Source organism: Chrysemys picta, chromosome 11 (assembly GCF_011386835.1).
Source record: "Chrysemys picta bellii isolate R12L10 chromosome 11, ASM1138683v2, whole genome shotgun sequence".
Lineage (NCBI taxonomy): Eukaryota > Metazoa > Chordata > Testudines > Emydidae > Chrysemys > Chrysemys picta.
In genome coordinates this window covers 61,888,033-61,903,895 of record NC_088801.1, presented here as the reverse complement: position 1 = coordinate 61,903,895, position 15,863 = coordinate 61,888,033, and the positions used below count along the sequence as shown (strand labels likewise).

Here is a 15,863-nt window from a genome sequence, read left to right as displayed (position 1 = left end):
TGTTCTAAGCGGGACTAACAATATCTGCAGCATATTCATACATTAGCTGGAAAAACAGGATCACAACAGACTATCCAACATTTTGTTTAATAAAAGATCATCATAGATACTTGTCCAGTGTTCCCTCTAATTTTTTACGTCCATGTGCGGAATTAATTTTGTTATGTGCACCAACATGGAGGTGATGTGTGACATGTCACCTTCATATTGGTGCACATAACAAAATTTCATGTGGTGAGGGTGGGGCCAGGGCCAAGGGGTTCGGAGTGTGGAAGAGGGCTCAGGGCTGGGGCAGAGGATTGAGATGTGGGGAGATGAGGGCTCTGGCTGAGTGTGCAGGCTCTGGGGTGGGGCTGGGGATGAGGGGCTTGGGGTGTGGGAGGGGGCTCAGGGCTGGGACAGAGGTTTGGGGTGTGGGGGGAGGTGGGCTCTAGGGTGGGGCCAGGGATGAGGAGTTTGGGGTGCAGGCTGCCCAGGGGCTGCGGTGGGGAGAGATGACTTCCCCCAGCCCTCTCTTGCTGCAGCAGCTTGGGGCTGGGGAGAGGCACCTCTCCCCGTCCGCGGCAGCTCTGGCAAGGCAGGGCTGGGCCGAGACAGGTCCGCTCTAGGGCCAGGCCAAGAAAGCGCTCCTCTCCTCCGGCCGAGGCAGGTCCGCTCTGGGGCCGACGGGGAGGGGAGCCTCTCCCTGCCATAGCCCTGAGCCCCTGCGTGGGGCTTAAGAGGCAACTGCATGGCCACGCAGCTTAGAAGGAACGTAGCTTGTCACAATTTCAGGTTAACTGCACCTATATTCACCTTCCATGGTTTCTCAAGAGCACCCACTTAAAGGTTTCCAGCTCCCACCTGTCACCTTTCTCAGGCAGAGACCCTCTCACTCACTCCTGACTGGAAGCTTTAAGACTGCATAGCTCCCTGGATTTACACTATGATACTCCCAGCAAGCCAGACAGGCCAGTGCCTGCACTTCCCTTTCTCTCTGAAGGCTATGACCAGCATATTGTCCGAAGTTTTAAGTCACCACACAACCTCTTCTAAGCTAGCACATTTATTTTTAAAGTAAAAATATTACAGAGAAAACATTAAAAAAAATAAAAGAACCAATACTCTTAATCCGAATGTCTTTGCACTTTAAGGACTCTCTGTTTCTGCCCCACTTCTCCCAACAGTGCTGCCTTGTTGTGCAGTGGAGCTGAGACAGCAGTGCCTTGAGGAGCTTTTCAAACACTGATATTTTAGGCTTTGTCTACACTACAAAATTAGGTCAACTTAATTGAGGTCAACCTACAATCACCGCAGTAATTCAATCGGCAATTGGTGTCCACACTACCCTTCTTCTATCAGTGGAGCACGTTCCCACCAGGAGCGCTTGCACCAACTGAAGTGGGGCATTGTGGGGCACTGACGGCGATGCAGAGTTCACAGCTGGAGCCCCCCGATCTGCCGTGGGGTGACAGCCCCAAGCAGAGACCCACAGCATAGAAACAACCAGCAGTGAAATTGACTCAGCCATTCTCTGATAGCTCTGGGATCTCCACTGGGAGCTGGGAGCCCTGGCTCTCAGTGCCTGGCAGCCAGGCTTGGAGCAGGGAGCGCAGGCAGCAGCCCAGCTGGGAGTGGGGAGCTGGGAGGAAGCAGAGCTCCCAGTGGGCAGAGGGAAGCCCAGGCAGCAGCCCACTAGGAGTGGGTGGATGGGAGCCCAGGGAGGCAGCTGGGCTCTAGCTGGAGCCCCCCACCAACACAATGGTGACAGCCTGAGCTGTGAGCCAAGGTTCACCGCCAAGGTGCAAGGTTCACAGCAGGAAACTGCTGGAGCCGTGAAATTGACAAGAAAAATACAAGAGCATGTATAAATACATGAAAGGATGGGGGTTGCTTTACCAAGCGGGAGGTCAGTCTAATGAGATAAATCAATTAACAGCAGGATACCAAGGGAGGAAAAATAACTTTTGAAATGGTAAGAGAGTGGCCCATTACAGACAGTTGACAAGAAGGTGTGAGTAACAGTAGGGAGAAATTAGTATTGGGAAAATTAAGTTTAGTCTGTAATGGGCCACTCTCTTACCATTTCAAAAGTTATTTTTCTCCCTTGGTATCCTGCTGTTAATTGATTTATCTCGTTAGACCGACCTCACGCTTGGTAAAGCAACCCCCTTCCTTTCATGTATTTATACCTGCTCCTGTATTTTTCACTTCATGCATCTGAAGAAGTGGGTTCTAGCCCACGAAAGCTTATGCCCAAATAAATGTGTTAGTCTCTAAGGTGCCACAAGGACTCCTCATTGTTTTTGTAGGAAAAGGGTGGCAGCTGGTTGAGCTATCTATGAAGTCACAATGGTCCCACTAAGAGTTACCTGAGCCTCTCCATAAACAATATAATCATAACATTTAGATACAATTACTAATAACTTAGAATAATTAGAATATATATATTCTTCAAATGCAGCCTATGCACAAAATTTAAATTAATTTTGATTATGTGGAAAGTTTGATGAGCTTGTTATTCCACTGTTAAGATCATTCAGGATAAAGAATAGACTGACAATACATTTCTTAAGTCCTAGTTTATAATGAATTTTAACCCAAACAAATTAATAAATTTACGTGTACATTTTCAAAAAAGCCGTTCTGCACTCAAAGAATAAATGCTGAGAGTTGAGAAAGATATACTGTATTTTTCATACAATCCAGAGAGCCAAAATACAACTCAACCATAACCACGGATTTGTGATTGGTGCCTCTATAATAATTATATACATGCACATGCGTGCACAAATGCACAATTATTCTTCATTGCTTGTGTTACGGTAAAGAGTTAATGCCTAACCAAGATTTATATACAGCTATTCACAGCTTCTGCACCAGAGAGATTTTATGGTCCTGTCAAAAGCAAAAATCCTAGCTCAATCAGAACTATGGAACTACCATAATGAACAACCCTGGGATGAAATAAACATATTACTTTTATGTGTTTAGACTAATCTCATCATTCACGTGTGGCAGCAATGAGTCAGCGACTAGGTCACCCTAATTAGAGAAGACTAAAATAGTATTTCACCCTGGCAACTGATTTATATTATTTATAACAAGTTAGCATAAAGTGTTTTATTACTTTGTGTTTCAGCCATTATGATTTTATGTAATGTGCCTCATTCGTGGGAGGGGGAATATTTCTGAAGAATGTTACATACTATTGATATTGTTCTCTTTTAAAGAAATGCATTAATCCCTATCTTGTGGGACGCTGACATTCCAGTGATTTATAGTGCTAAAGTGTGATTTGAAATTCATTTCCTCTTATACAAACAAGTCATAGACCGCATACGTCAAAATAAGAAAGGATATTCCTGGAATGTGTATAACACTTTGTTTATATGCACACCCTTTAGATGTTTCCTTTTCTATGCATAAGAAAAATTACACATATTCCTTGTGCAGTCTGTATACATGCACACACTTGATACACATATGGGATATATGTGACTTCATCGGTACGTATGCGAGTATGTGAAACCTATATTCTTGTTGTTCCCATCTAGTTATATATACACCTCTACCATGATATAACGCGACCCGATATAACACGAATTCGGATATAACGCGGTAAAGCAGTGCTCTGGGGGGGCGGGGCTGTGCACTCCAGCAAATCAAACCGAGTTCAATGTAACGTGGTTTCACCTATAACGCGGTGAAACACTGTCCCGAGGACAGTGTTATATCGGTGTAGAGGTGTAGTTTAAAAGATATAAAAGGAAACTGTTTGCTTCCTCAGCACAAGTGCTTGTTATGACGACAAAGGCTACTCTCTAGCTGCAAAGCTGCAATATTACGCTAAGCTTTCCTGCCGCATAGCGCTACCAATCAAATGCAGTGGAGCTAGCTCAAGAGGGAAGAGTCAGATTCTCTTTTCCATTTTTGCTGCCGCCAAAATAAAATTATATGAAGAGAGGAGTCCTCCCCCATTGCTCTGGTAAGACAGAATACTGTTAATCATCGTGATAGAGATTCATTGCACCAGGAGCAGTTCTGGGAATAATGTTGCAGTCTCTTGTATGCAGCAGGATTTCCAAGTTTCTCTCTCCTCCCTCTACATGCCCTAAATTCACAGACTAAAATAAGTAAATACATTATTCTAAATCTCGGATTTATTGAAGGCTAAAACTGAGCCCCTGCTGTCCGGGACTGAATCCAAAGCCCGAGCCCCCACTGCCCAGGGCTGAATTATTGGAATTTTCAAAAGGTCACAGAGGTCTCGTAAAAATCACAGATTTTTAGCCATAATTATTATATAAAAACAATATTATGGTTTCACTGAAATTCAGTTCACTCACTGAAAAAAAGCGGTATGAGTTTTTTCAGTGTCTTGAAAAAAAACAGTATGAGTTAAGGACATTTTGTGAGTGTAAACTCTGATAACCCGACTTTTGCTGGTTCGTGCCACACCTCAGTAAGTATACATGCATTTACTTATTTTACCATGCCATCACAGTATTTTAGGATTATTTAACTGTAATTCAGTTGTATGAATTTCATAGAATTGTTGTAATTTAAATTTTAAAAAGCTAATAAAAGTTTAAAATCTGTATTACTTCCTTTACAGGCCAATATATTAAAAGTTACCAAGTTTATTCATCTGATAGGACCAGGCATTTTTAAAAGAATAGATTTTTTGCATAAGTATACACATTATTTAACTGGTCAATATTAACAGTTTCTTTAGCTCTCCTACTGTATATCCATTAGATATGGATTTTAACACTAAGTTTGCTGCTTTTAGAAATTCAGATTTTTAGTAACCGGCCTTGCCAAACATGTAAGAGGCAGATGTTGCATTTCTTATTTGGGCAAATCTCATGAGTCTGCTATTGTAAAAAGTTGTTCTCTTGATCCATATTAAAAAAGTGGATTTTTTTAAATTAAGAATCGAATGATTCAGAAGTATACCCATTTGTCTGTAAGTATATCTGGCTTTTTGTACATTTCTACTACTGCTGTGTACGTGCTAAAATTGTTATAAATGCTTAGATGGAAAAAAAGGTGTGTACGCATGTATCTAAGAGAGAGAATTAGGCTTTTTTTAAAATTAGTTGTAGTTTATAAACTGAAATTGTTTTTGAGCTATATAATCTTAAAATACTTTTTTTTTTTTTTTTTAATGGACGGTAGTGGGGCGGCTGCCCCACTCCTGAAGAGCAGGGATTAAAAGCAGCTCTGGAGAGGGCTGCGGCTGTTAAAAAGGCTGGGCTGATTGGGGAAGTAGCCACAGCTGGACCACGCCCCAATCAGGCCACAGATGGCCCTATAAAAGGGCTGTGAGCCAGGAGCTCGAGGAAGACTCTCTCTCTAGCTTTTGAGAGAGAAGGGCCTAGCTGCCTGGGAGCTGAGCAGGGTATGTAGGGTGGAGAAGTGCTGGGGAAGGGCAGAGGGAGCTGGGGAGCTCCAGCCTAGTAAAACCCCAGGCTGCAGGCCTTGTTAAAGGCCTACAAAAGGTACTGGGGCTGTAGAGGGGCAGCCCAGAGATAGGCTGGGGCAGCTGGTCCAACCCGCCTTGCCAATGATGAGTGGTTTATAGACTGCCGTCTGCCCCAGGGAGTGGGAGCTAGATGGTGACTGGCAATAGCCACGGAGGCAAGGTGGGGATAGAGGGTTGGGGGTTCCCTGGGGTGGGGAGACCCAGACTGTGGGTTACAGCTTGGGGCAGAACCCTGATGTAGAGGGTCACCGGGGTCCGGGAGGGACATGGGGGCCAGTGGCAGGTGAGACAGTGGCCTGCAGAGGGCGCTCTGAGCTGTAAGAGCTAATTCCCAGGACGACCAACAGGAGGTGCCCTGCTGGTGAGTCCTCGCATTGCTACATGGACAAACTGGATTTTTGAGAAATAGTTCTTCCATGTTGAGAATTTGACTGCTAACTTTCAATTGGAGAATATTTTCCTGGCTATATTGGAGAAATACCTTATAGTGTGACTCTACAAAGAAAAGTGACGAAAATTTGCTCCAAAGATTTACTCCCTCAGTGTATTCAGTTTCATTTGTGCTGACTTTAGTAACTAAGGCCCTTGGTGCTTCAAAGACTTATGAACATGTTTAACTTTATGCACTGTGAGTAGCCCCATTGACTTCAGTTTAACTCCCATTGATTTTAACTAAAGCCAGTGGAAATTAGTGTAACCAAGGAAATAATTCAGCTCAAAAATATGCTTCTAGTATTCACTTGCTGCAATTTAAGCCCATTGCTTCTTGTCCGATCCCCTGAGGTTGAGAACAATTTTTTCCCCTCCTCCTTGTAACAACCTTTTATGTACTTAAAAACTGTTATGTCCCCTCAGTCTTCTCTTCTCCAGACTAAACAAACCCAGTTTTTTCAATCTTCCCTTATAGGTCATGTTTTCTAGATCTTTAATCATTTTTGTTGCTCTTCTCTGGAATTTCTCCAATTTGTCCACATCGTTCCTGAAATGTGGCGTCCAGAACTGAACAATACTCCAGTTGAGGCCTAATCAGCATGGAGTAGAGTGGAAGAATTAGTTCTCGTGTCTTGCTTACAACACTCCTGCTAATACACCCCAGAATGATGTTTGCTTTTTTGGTAACAGTGTTACACTGTTGATTCATATTTAGCTTGTGATCCACTATGAGCCCCTAGTATCAGGGGGTAGCCGTGTTAGTCTGTATCTACAAAAACAACAAGGAGTCTGGTCGCACCTTAAAGACTAACAGATTTATTTGGGCATAAGCTTTCGTGGGTAAAAACCTCACTTCTTCAGATGCATAGAGTGAAAGTTACAGATGCAGGCATTATATACTGACACATGGAGAGCAGGGAGTTACTTCGCAAGTGGAGAACCAGTGTTGACAGGGCCAATTCAATCAGGGTGGATGTAGTCCACTCCCAATAATAGATGTGGAGGTGTCAATTCCAGGAGAGGAAAAGCTGCTTCTGTAATGAGCCAGCCACTCCCAGTCCCTATTCAAGCCCAGATTAATGGCGTTAAATTTGCAAATGAATTTTAGTTCTGTTGTTTCTCTTTGAAGTCTGTTTCTGAAGTTTTTTTGTTCAATGATAGTGACTTTTAAATCTGTAATAGAATGACCAGGGAGACTGAAGTGTTCACTTACTGGCTTCTGTATGTTACCATTCCTGATGTCCGATTTGTGTCCATTTATTCTTTTGCGGAGGGACTGTCCGGTTTGGCCAATGTACATGGCAGAGGGGCATTGCTGGCACATGATGGCATATATAACATTAGTAGATGTGCAGGTGAATGAGCCCTTGATGGTGTGGCTTATTATTTACTTATTCCCATAATACAAGAACTAGGGGTCATCAAATGAAATTAATAGGCAGCAGGTTTAAAACAAATACAAGGAAGTTCTTCTTCACGCAGCGCACAGTCAACTTGTGGAACTCCTTACCTGAGGAGGTTGTGAAGGCTAGGACTATAACAGAGTTTAAAAGAGAACTGGATAAATTCATGGTGGTTAAGTCCATTAATGGCTATTAGCCAGGACGGGTAAGGAATGGTGTCCCTAGCCTCTGTCTGTCAGAGGATGGAGATGGATGGCAGGAGAGAAATCACTTGATCATTGCCTGTTAGGGTCACTCCCTCTGGGGCACCTGGCATTGGCCACTGTCGGTAGACAGGATACTGGGCTAGATGGACCTTTGGTCTGACCCAGTATGGCCTTTCTTATGTTTTTATGGCTGATGTGGTTGGGTCCTCTGATGGTGTCGCCAGAGTAGATATGGGGACAGAGTAGGCAACGAGGTTTGCTACAGGGATTGGTTCCTGGGTTGGTGTTTCTGTGGTGTGGTGTGTAGTTGCTGGTGAGTATTTGCTTCAGGTTGCGGGGTTGTCTGTAAGCGAGGACTGGCTCATTACAGAAGCAGCTTTTCCTCTCCTGGAATTGACACCTCCACATCTATTATTGGGAGTGGACTACATCCACCCTGATTGAATTGGCCCTGTCAACACTGGTTCTCCACTTGCGAAGTAACTCCCTGCTCTCCATGTGTCAGTATATAATGCCTGCATCTGTAACTTTCACTCTATGCATCTGAAGAAGTGAGGTTTTTACCCATGAAAGCTTATGCCCAAATAAATCTGTTAGTCTTTAAAGTGCCACCAGACTCCTTGTTGTTTTTATGAGCCCCTAGACAGTCATTTCCCGTTTTGTATGTGTGCAACTGATTGTTCCTTCCTAAATGGAGTACTTCACATTTGTTCTTATTGAATTTCATCCCATTTACTTCAAACAATTTCTCCAATTTGTCCAGATCATTTTGAATTTTAACCCTATCCTCCAAAGCACTTGCAACCCTTCCCAACTTGGTATTGTCTGCAAACTTTATAAGCGTACTCTCTATCATTATCTAAACCACTGATAAATATATTGAACAGAACTGGATCCAGAACTGATTCCTGTAGGACCCCACTCGACATGCCCTTCCAGCTTGACTGTGAACCACTTAACTACTCTCTGGGAATGGCTTTCCAACCAGTTATGCACCCACCTTCTAGTAGCTCCATCTAGATTGTATTTCCCTTGTTTGTTTATGTTGCCTTTAGTGGATTTGCACAGAGGTAAACCGGTTGGAGCTTAGCAAACAGCTCTGATGTTGAACAAGAAGAAACAGAATTTAACTCTCTTGCTCTCAGCTGTGTTGACTTCACCAGGCTAACAGGAGTGAAAACTTATTTTTGACACTAGAGTCAATAGATAGGACTCTGAACACACCCTGATGGCAGACTGCATAAAAATCTGTGATTACAGCAACAGGTCAAACAGTAGTCAAAATTTGGCTTGCAGAATCTTCATGACAGTGGTGAAGTCTGTATCAGAAAGAACTCTGCCTTTTTCACAGATGCCAGGCTTGCAGACTCCACCTAGCATCTCAGTGAGATATAATAAATGGAACCCTATGATGCCATGAAGAACAGCTGCTTGAAACTGAAGACAAGCAAGAACTGATGCTGGGGGGCAGTGGAAAGTATTTTCGATCATTTGCAGCCATGGTACAGTCTCCTTGGTTGAAGGTAAGCACACACAATTGGTCAATGAAGTCCATAGTTTAGGAGGACTCTTGGATTCCTTGATGACACTAAGCTATCACATAGCAGCATCCACAAGTATCACATTCTATCATCTCCGGTTGATTAAGAGACTCCATCCCACCTTGGTGGACGATGACCTGTCCTCAGTTATTCACACCTTTGTCACCTCTTGGTCAGACTGCAACAATATGATGGAAATAGCTGGGCTTGAAGCTTTCTGTGCTTAGGGAACTCCAACTAGCACAGAAAATTGCAGCACATCTCCTCCGCAATACAGGCTACTGTGAGCACATTAAACCTGTCTTCTGCTCTGTACACTGCCTTCCCATAGGATTTTGAATCAAGGTCAATGTCTTGGTCTTTATCTTTAAGACACTCCATGGCCTGGATCCAAGATATCTAAAAGACTACCTAAAATTATGGGTTGAAGGCTAATCAACAACAACCCTCCTCTGGCACAATAGAACTTTCTACAATAAGGGTAAAGCTCCTCTGGTACAGAATAGAACTTTCTATTCGTCCCAGGCTGTAGAATGAATTCCCCTAAGAACTAAGGACTATCACAAACTGACCACCTTCTGCTCCACATGCAAGGTGCACTTCTTTGACCTTGTCATCTCTAACATAATACGTAAAAACATGTAAATGAGAAAAAAAAAATACTTCGAAAAGTAGACACTCCAAGGTACGTGCTTCTCTCCTTCGGGAGATAATGAGAGATTTTAGTCACATTGCTTAAACCAGTGCTGGAAGGTACTCAGATAACATGGTGAAGTTGGTGGTATAAGAACATATACAGAGTAGAATTTTTGCAGTCACTTTTCAGAGAACCACACTTATTTTTAAAAAAGAATTTATGTAAATACATATACAGCATACTGTAAAAACATGTTCAATACCTTTTTAGTAGTTCAGTTATACATTTATTAGTGTATCATTTAAAAACCCTCTTTATCATTATTTTAAATCAATGGATTAAAAAAAAAAAGGTTTTCTGTCCCTTCTCCTCCCTGCCATTTGTAGAATTATGATATTAACAGGTTTTCAGCCATTCTGAAAAGCTCTCTGCTTGATCCTTCATTGAATTGGACAAATCTCCCAAAATATCTTCCTTCTTTGGGGTACCTTATGAAAAGTTGTCTTTTTGTCTCTCATTTTTTGTGAAGCCTGGTTTTTTTAAAGTACTGTAGCTATAGGTTTTATTTTGTTCTTAACCATAATTCACTATATTTAATTATGATTATGGACCTCTTAATCCCTTTGTTTGAAAAACTATTTAAATTCAGTGTATTTACAATATTAAATAATATTCCAACAGTACTGGCCAAAAATCTTAACAATTAGGAACATTTTAGCAACCTTAAAAGGTAATTATTATCTTCAGAAAGGAAGTGGTACTTATTTAAAGCTGTGATGTAACACTGCTTCACTGCAATTAGGTGATTGACCTGGATCACTACGATAATAAAACAAAACAGTGCATTTTTACAAGATACCTCAAAAACAGTGCTACATCGGAAAGTACTTTCTCTACCAGTAATAGTCATAGGGTGTCCTGTATATCTATAGTATCTAGAAAGCTGTTGAGAAATCAATTTATTTCTCACTAACCCAAAAATATTTAATAGCCATCTTCCGACCATATTTTTCACTTCATAGTTCATTCATTTTTATGTGTTAATTAGTTTTTAGAATGCTCCAACATTCTGAAGAACTCTTATTTCACCAGAGTTCTCATTATGGTAGGTAATCCTGACTTGCTGAATATTAGTGAAGATGTTCACCTACAAAACACTCCACCCCACTCCTTTTCTCTACTGCCATCTGTCTTCCATCCTTATGTACCCTAAATACAAACAGGTATAATATTGTAAAGGGCTAAGAAAATTAAAGAATTATTCAAAGAAAAGAGTCCTTTCACAATAAAGGCATTATCACATACCATGAATCACCCAATTTCCAGTTATCTGAGTTGAAATTTTTGAACCAGTCATAATTTCAGACTCATCATTAAACAGTGAAATTCACTGTAAAAATAACTGGAGGATGCCACACACTCCTTAAATCAACAGCAATACATATTCTTTAATATATCCATAAGAAAAATATCACAGTTATGAGATTAAACTGTTACCATTAATCTCCCTGTGCCTCAGTTCCTTATCCATAAAATGGGGATAATAATACTTTCTTTTTCTTGCCCTTTTGTCTTATCTGCTCAGATTATACACTCTTTGAGGAAGGGTGTATATGTGGCTGTGTGTGCACGTGTCATACAGCACAATGGAGCCCTGATCTCAGTTGGGGCCAATAGGAATTCCTGTAATAACCTAAACAAGATGACTTTTAGGTAAAAAGATCATCTCTCCTGCAACAGGAACTATGCCAATTCTCCTTTCTCTCAATTCCACAGATCCAGAATGCCGCAAATACTGCTCTGACACAGTTCTGCATTGGAGGGACAAACTACAGAGAAAATCCTTGGGGAAATGCACAACCATTTCAGGCCTGGAGCTGTCCCCATTTAAATTCCTCTTAAACAGCTATATCAGCCATACTAACTATACTGAATCAGGTTGATCTGTAACAAAAGATATATAAATAGCCTATTGTTATTGCTCTTCCCTTCACCTCTGTCTCTTTATTTTTCCTTAGATTGCGAGACCCTCTGAGCCCATCATTTTTCTGTGTTTGAAAAGCTTCTAGCACATAGTGTTTAGTTATCTGGGTAATGCCCAACATCTGTTACTACAGTTCATTGGATGTAGCAGTGGAGTGGCCATGCAGCCACTTGCTCCACACCCATACACCAGGTTTAAAGGTGGAAAGGAGTCCTCTTCCCTCCCCTCTACAACCTCTTAGAGTATGTGTATACTGTAGTTGGGAGCATGCATCCCCGCTTGGGTTGACAGACACACTAGCTCTGCTATATTTAGCATTCTAGCTTGAGAAGTGGGGGCAAAAGACATATCTGGCTTCAAGACTAACCCTGATAAGTTTATGGAGGGAATGGTATGATGGGATAGCATAATTTTGGCAATTAATTGATCTTTGATTATTAGCAGGTAAATATGCCCAATGGTCTGTGACATGCTCAGGGTTTAACTGATCGCCATATTTGGGGTCAGGAAGTAATTTTCCTCCAGGGCAGATTGGCAAAGGCCCTGGAGGTTTTTCGCCATCCTCTGCAGCGTGGGGCACAGGTCACTTGCTGGAGGATTCTCTGCATCTTGAGGTTTTTAAAACATGATTTAAGGACTTGAATAACTCAGATGTAGGTTAGGGGTTTGTTACAGGAGTGGGTGGGTGAGATTCTGTGGCCTGCGTTGTGCAGGAGGTCAGACTAGATGATCATAATGGTCCCTTCTGACCTTAAAGTCTATGAGTCTATGAGAAGCGTAGCTGGGGGAGGCTAGTTGCCCAAGTACGTACCCAGGGGATCCAAGCAGGTTTGTACTTGGGTGGCTAGCTCAAGCTGCCACCCGTGCCATCCCTGGCTACACTGCTATTTTTAGGTCAGGTTTACACTACAGAGTTTTGTCGACAAACGTTATACGGCTTTAATTAAACCACTGTTGCATGTCACACTATGCTCCTTGTGTTGGCAAAGTGCATCCATACTAGCAGCTCTTTCATCAATACAGAGAGCAGTGCAATGTGGGTAGCTATCCCACTGTGCAACTGACTCCAGGGCGTTTTGGGAAGGATTTGCAATGCCTCATGGGACAGTTACAGCATCACATGATGCAGGTTTCTCAATCCCATCGTTCCATGGGCATCCTACTAGATTGCCAGCCACTTTTCAACTACGGTTTCCAACCCTCCCAGAATCAATCTCCCGGTGGCTGCTGAAACCAATCTGGGAGATCTTAATAGTCCGCTAAAAGTCCAGTCGGCAACACAGCACAGCAGGGCTAAGGCAGGCTCCCTACCTGCCCTGGCTCTGCGTGGTTCCCGGAAGCAACTGGCACGTCCCTCTGGCTCCTAGGCACCATCCCCTCACCTCCTCCTGCACCCAAACTCCCTCCCAGAGCCCGCACCCCAAACCTCTTCCTGCAGCCCTGAACCCCCTCCCACACCACAGCCCCCTCCTGCAGCCAAACGCCCTCCCAGAGCCCACACCCCAAACCTCCTCCTGCAGCCAAACCCCCTCCCACACCGCAGCCCCCTCCTGCAGCCCTGAGCCCCCTCCCACACCCCGACCGCCTCCTGCACCCCATCCCCCTGCCCCAGGCTCAGCCCGGAGCCCCCTCTCATACTCCAAACCCTCTCAACTCCAGCCCAGAGCCAGCACCCCCTCCTGCACCCCAACCCCCTGCCCCAACCTGGTGAAAGTGAGTGAGGGGGGAGGGGAGATGGAGTGAGTGGGGGTGTGGCCTCAGAAGGGGCGGGGCAAGAGTGTGGCCTCGGTACAGGGAAGGGGCAGGGCAAGCGTGTTTGGGTTTGTGCGATTAGATAGTTGGCAACCCTATTTTCAACTGAAGTGTGGGCGGAAGAGGGGAAATATGTGACAGGGAGTGTATGTGCGGGGGAGAGACAGAGTATGCACTGGGGGAGTGTGTGAGAGAGTGGGGGGGAGTGTGTATGAGAGATAATGTGTGTTGGGGGACAGTGAGAATGTCAGCATGCTTTTTCTTCAAGTTCAGACAGCAATCGAGGCAACCAGTCTTGAGATCAGGGAGGGGGACGCCCTCAACATCAGCCCCTGCCTCCCTCCGGCTCTTCACAGCACACCAGTCACACACACACCTGCCCCTGTGCTCCTAGTGTCTGAGAGAGCAGGATTCTGTGTTATTGATTTGATCTTTGCTGCCAGAGCGACATGCTAAGCTGTCAGAACTTCCCAGAGCTTTGAAAGGCGAGGGGCACATGCCTGTGTAGCACCAATGCCTTTCTCTGCTGATTCACACAACGCTCAAGAGATTTATACTGTAACATATGAACAGATCCTTCCTAGATACACATTTCCACAGAAAGTAGAGAAAAAACACAGAGCAGGTTTCTTTTATAAATTAGCACTAAAACTATATGCTAATATAAGCATAAACCGCTAAGTATTAACTTATATGAATAGCTGTTTTCTTGCTGTTGTAGCCATGTTGATCTCAGAATATGAGAGACAAGGTGGGTAAGATAATATCTTGTTGGCCACTATAGAAAGAGTAAAGTTTTCTTAGTTTCCTTTATAGTGCTGGTGTACGTTTTTATCAACTCCATGTTGTAGGAAATCTATGCTATTTGTTGTACCACCTCCACCCTTGTCTCTGACTTTGTTTGTACTTTGTATGTATGTTCATCAACTAGTATTCTAAATGTACTATATACTAATTGGTATCTCCAGATGGAGTTAATATTCACAAGGGTCCTATAAGTAATTATTAAGTTCACATATAATCTTTCCCCATTCTTAACAATTAATGCATTTCATAACTAAACAGTGTACACAATATTGCTGTCACAACTGGCTCAAGCATGCACACTTACAACATACAGACCATCAATGAAGGAACAACCCTAATTATCTGCTTCAGGCACAAGTTGGAAAATCACTTCTTATCAGACCACCTTGTCATTTTGATGAACGTTAGCGCCACAGAGCAAAGAAAGCAGACACTTTTATCTTACCCAGGCACATGTCCTGCTTACTCTTTATATTGCTCCACAGTACTTTAAAAAAAATGCAGACAACTAGACAAGAGTCACTATTTCCATGTAGTATAACTTGATTCAGGAGCATTTTCAGAACCCCAATTCACAGAGGAGGAAAGGGTACCCGATATACTATGGCAAAAACACCCCTTAATTCTTTAGGGTAGATCACGGAAGTGGTTCAGACTCAATAAGAGAGTACAGGCTGCAGTGATAACAGAGAAACATATAAAGCTTAAAAAAATAGTCAACTTGTGAGGCATGTAGGAAGTTCTCACACAAATGTCAGTGTTTGCAGAATCTAAGCTTTTCATTTAAAAAATATTAAACTTCTAGCTCTTATGTTTGAAAAAAAACTTACAAGTGTGAATTAAGGACAGTTGCTTTCTTCCTTGTTCTACATCCAGCTCCAATGCCTCTTCTGCTGCTGAGTCTTGTCAGTTTTCACTGCAAATATGCAAAACCCTGTATGTGGGCAGTAGTGACAGTGACAAGAATCAGGCCCATTGTACTCTGCTGTAGCACAGGAAGGCTGCAAGCAGCAGAAGCAGGCACTAAGCTATTCACTGGAGAGGAGGACTCAAGAATAAAAACTGGGAGGAGGAACTGATTAACAGAAACACACCATCATCTCTGCTTCAGCCAGAACACTGAGATATACATTGCACTAGGGGGCAGGAAAAATGTTTCTTCTCCCTGCCAGAAAAGAGAGAGGGGGTTAGGAAAAAAGTCAAATATCTATTAGCCAGAGGCTACAAAAAATGGAGCCTTTCCAACTGGTCATGTCTCCTGAACTTTGGCTTATTTTAGTCTTATATATATATATATATATATATATATATATATATATATATATATATATATATATATATATATATATAAATAAAGGTGCCCGTCAGGGGTTTTTAAGTGCAATCCCCCACCTACGTCAATGAATAAATAGACTGTGGAGTGAATACCATTGCTACAAAGGTTGCACCCAACTGGAGATGCTACAAAGGTTGCACCCAACTGGAGATGCCACTGTTTTCTTCTGTACTGAATACCTTGATCAGTCTCAACCATGTAGGAACTGAAGCTAAAGATGCATCCCATGACAACTGCTAACATCCCATAATTTTCCTCAGGACTGTTTTATCAAGACTGTCTCCTAGTTTAAGCT

The 15,863-nt window shown here is 42.9% G+C and overlaps 1 protein-coding gene across 13 annotated transcripts in view; it reads right to left on the bottom strand.

The window, feature by feature from the left end:
• ADAM23 (ADAM metallopeptidase domain 23) overlaps window positions 1-15,863 on the bottom strand; it is a 194,049-nt gene that overhangs the window by 160,687 nt on the left and 17,499 nt on the right. The gene's annotated exons all lie outside the window — the stretch shown is intronic.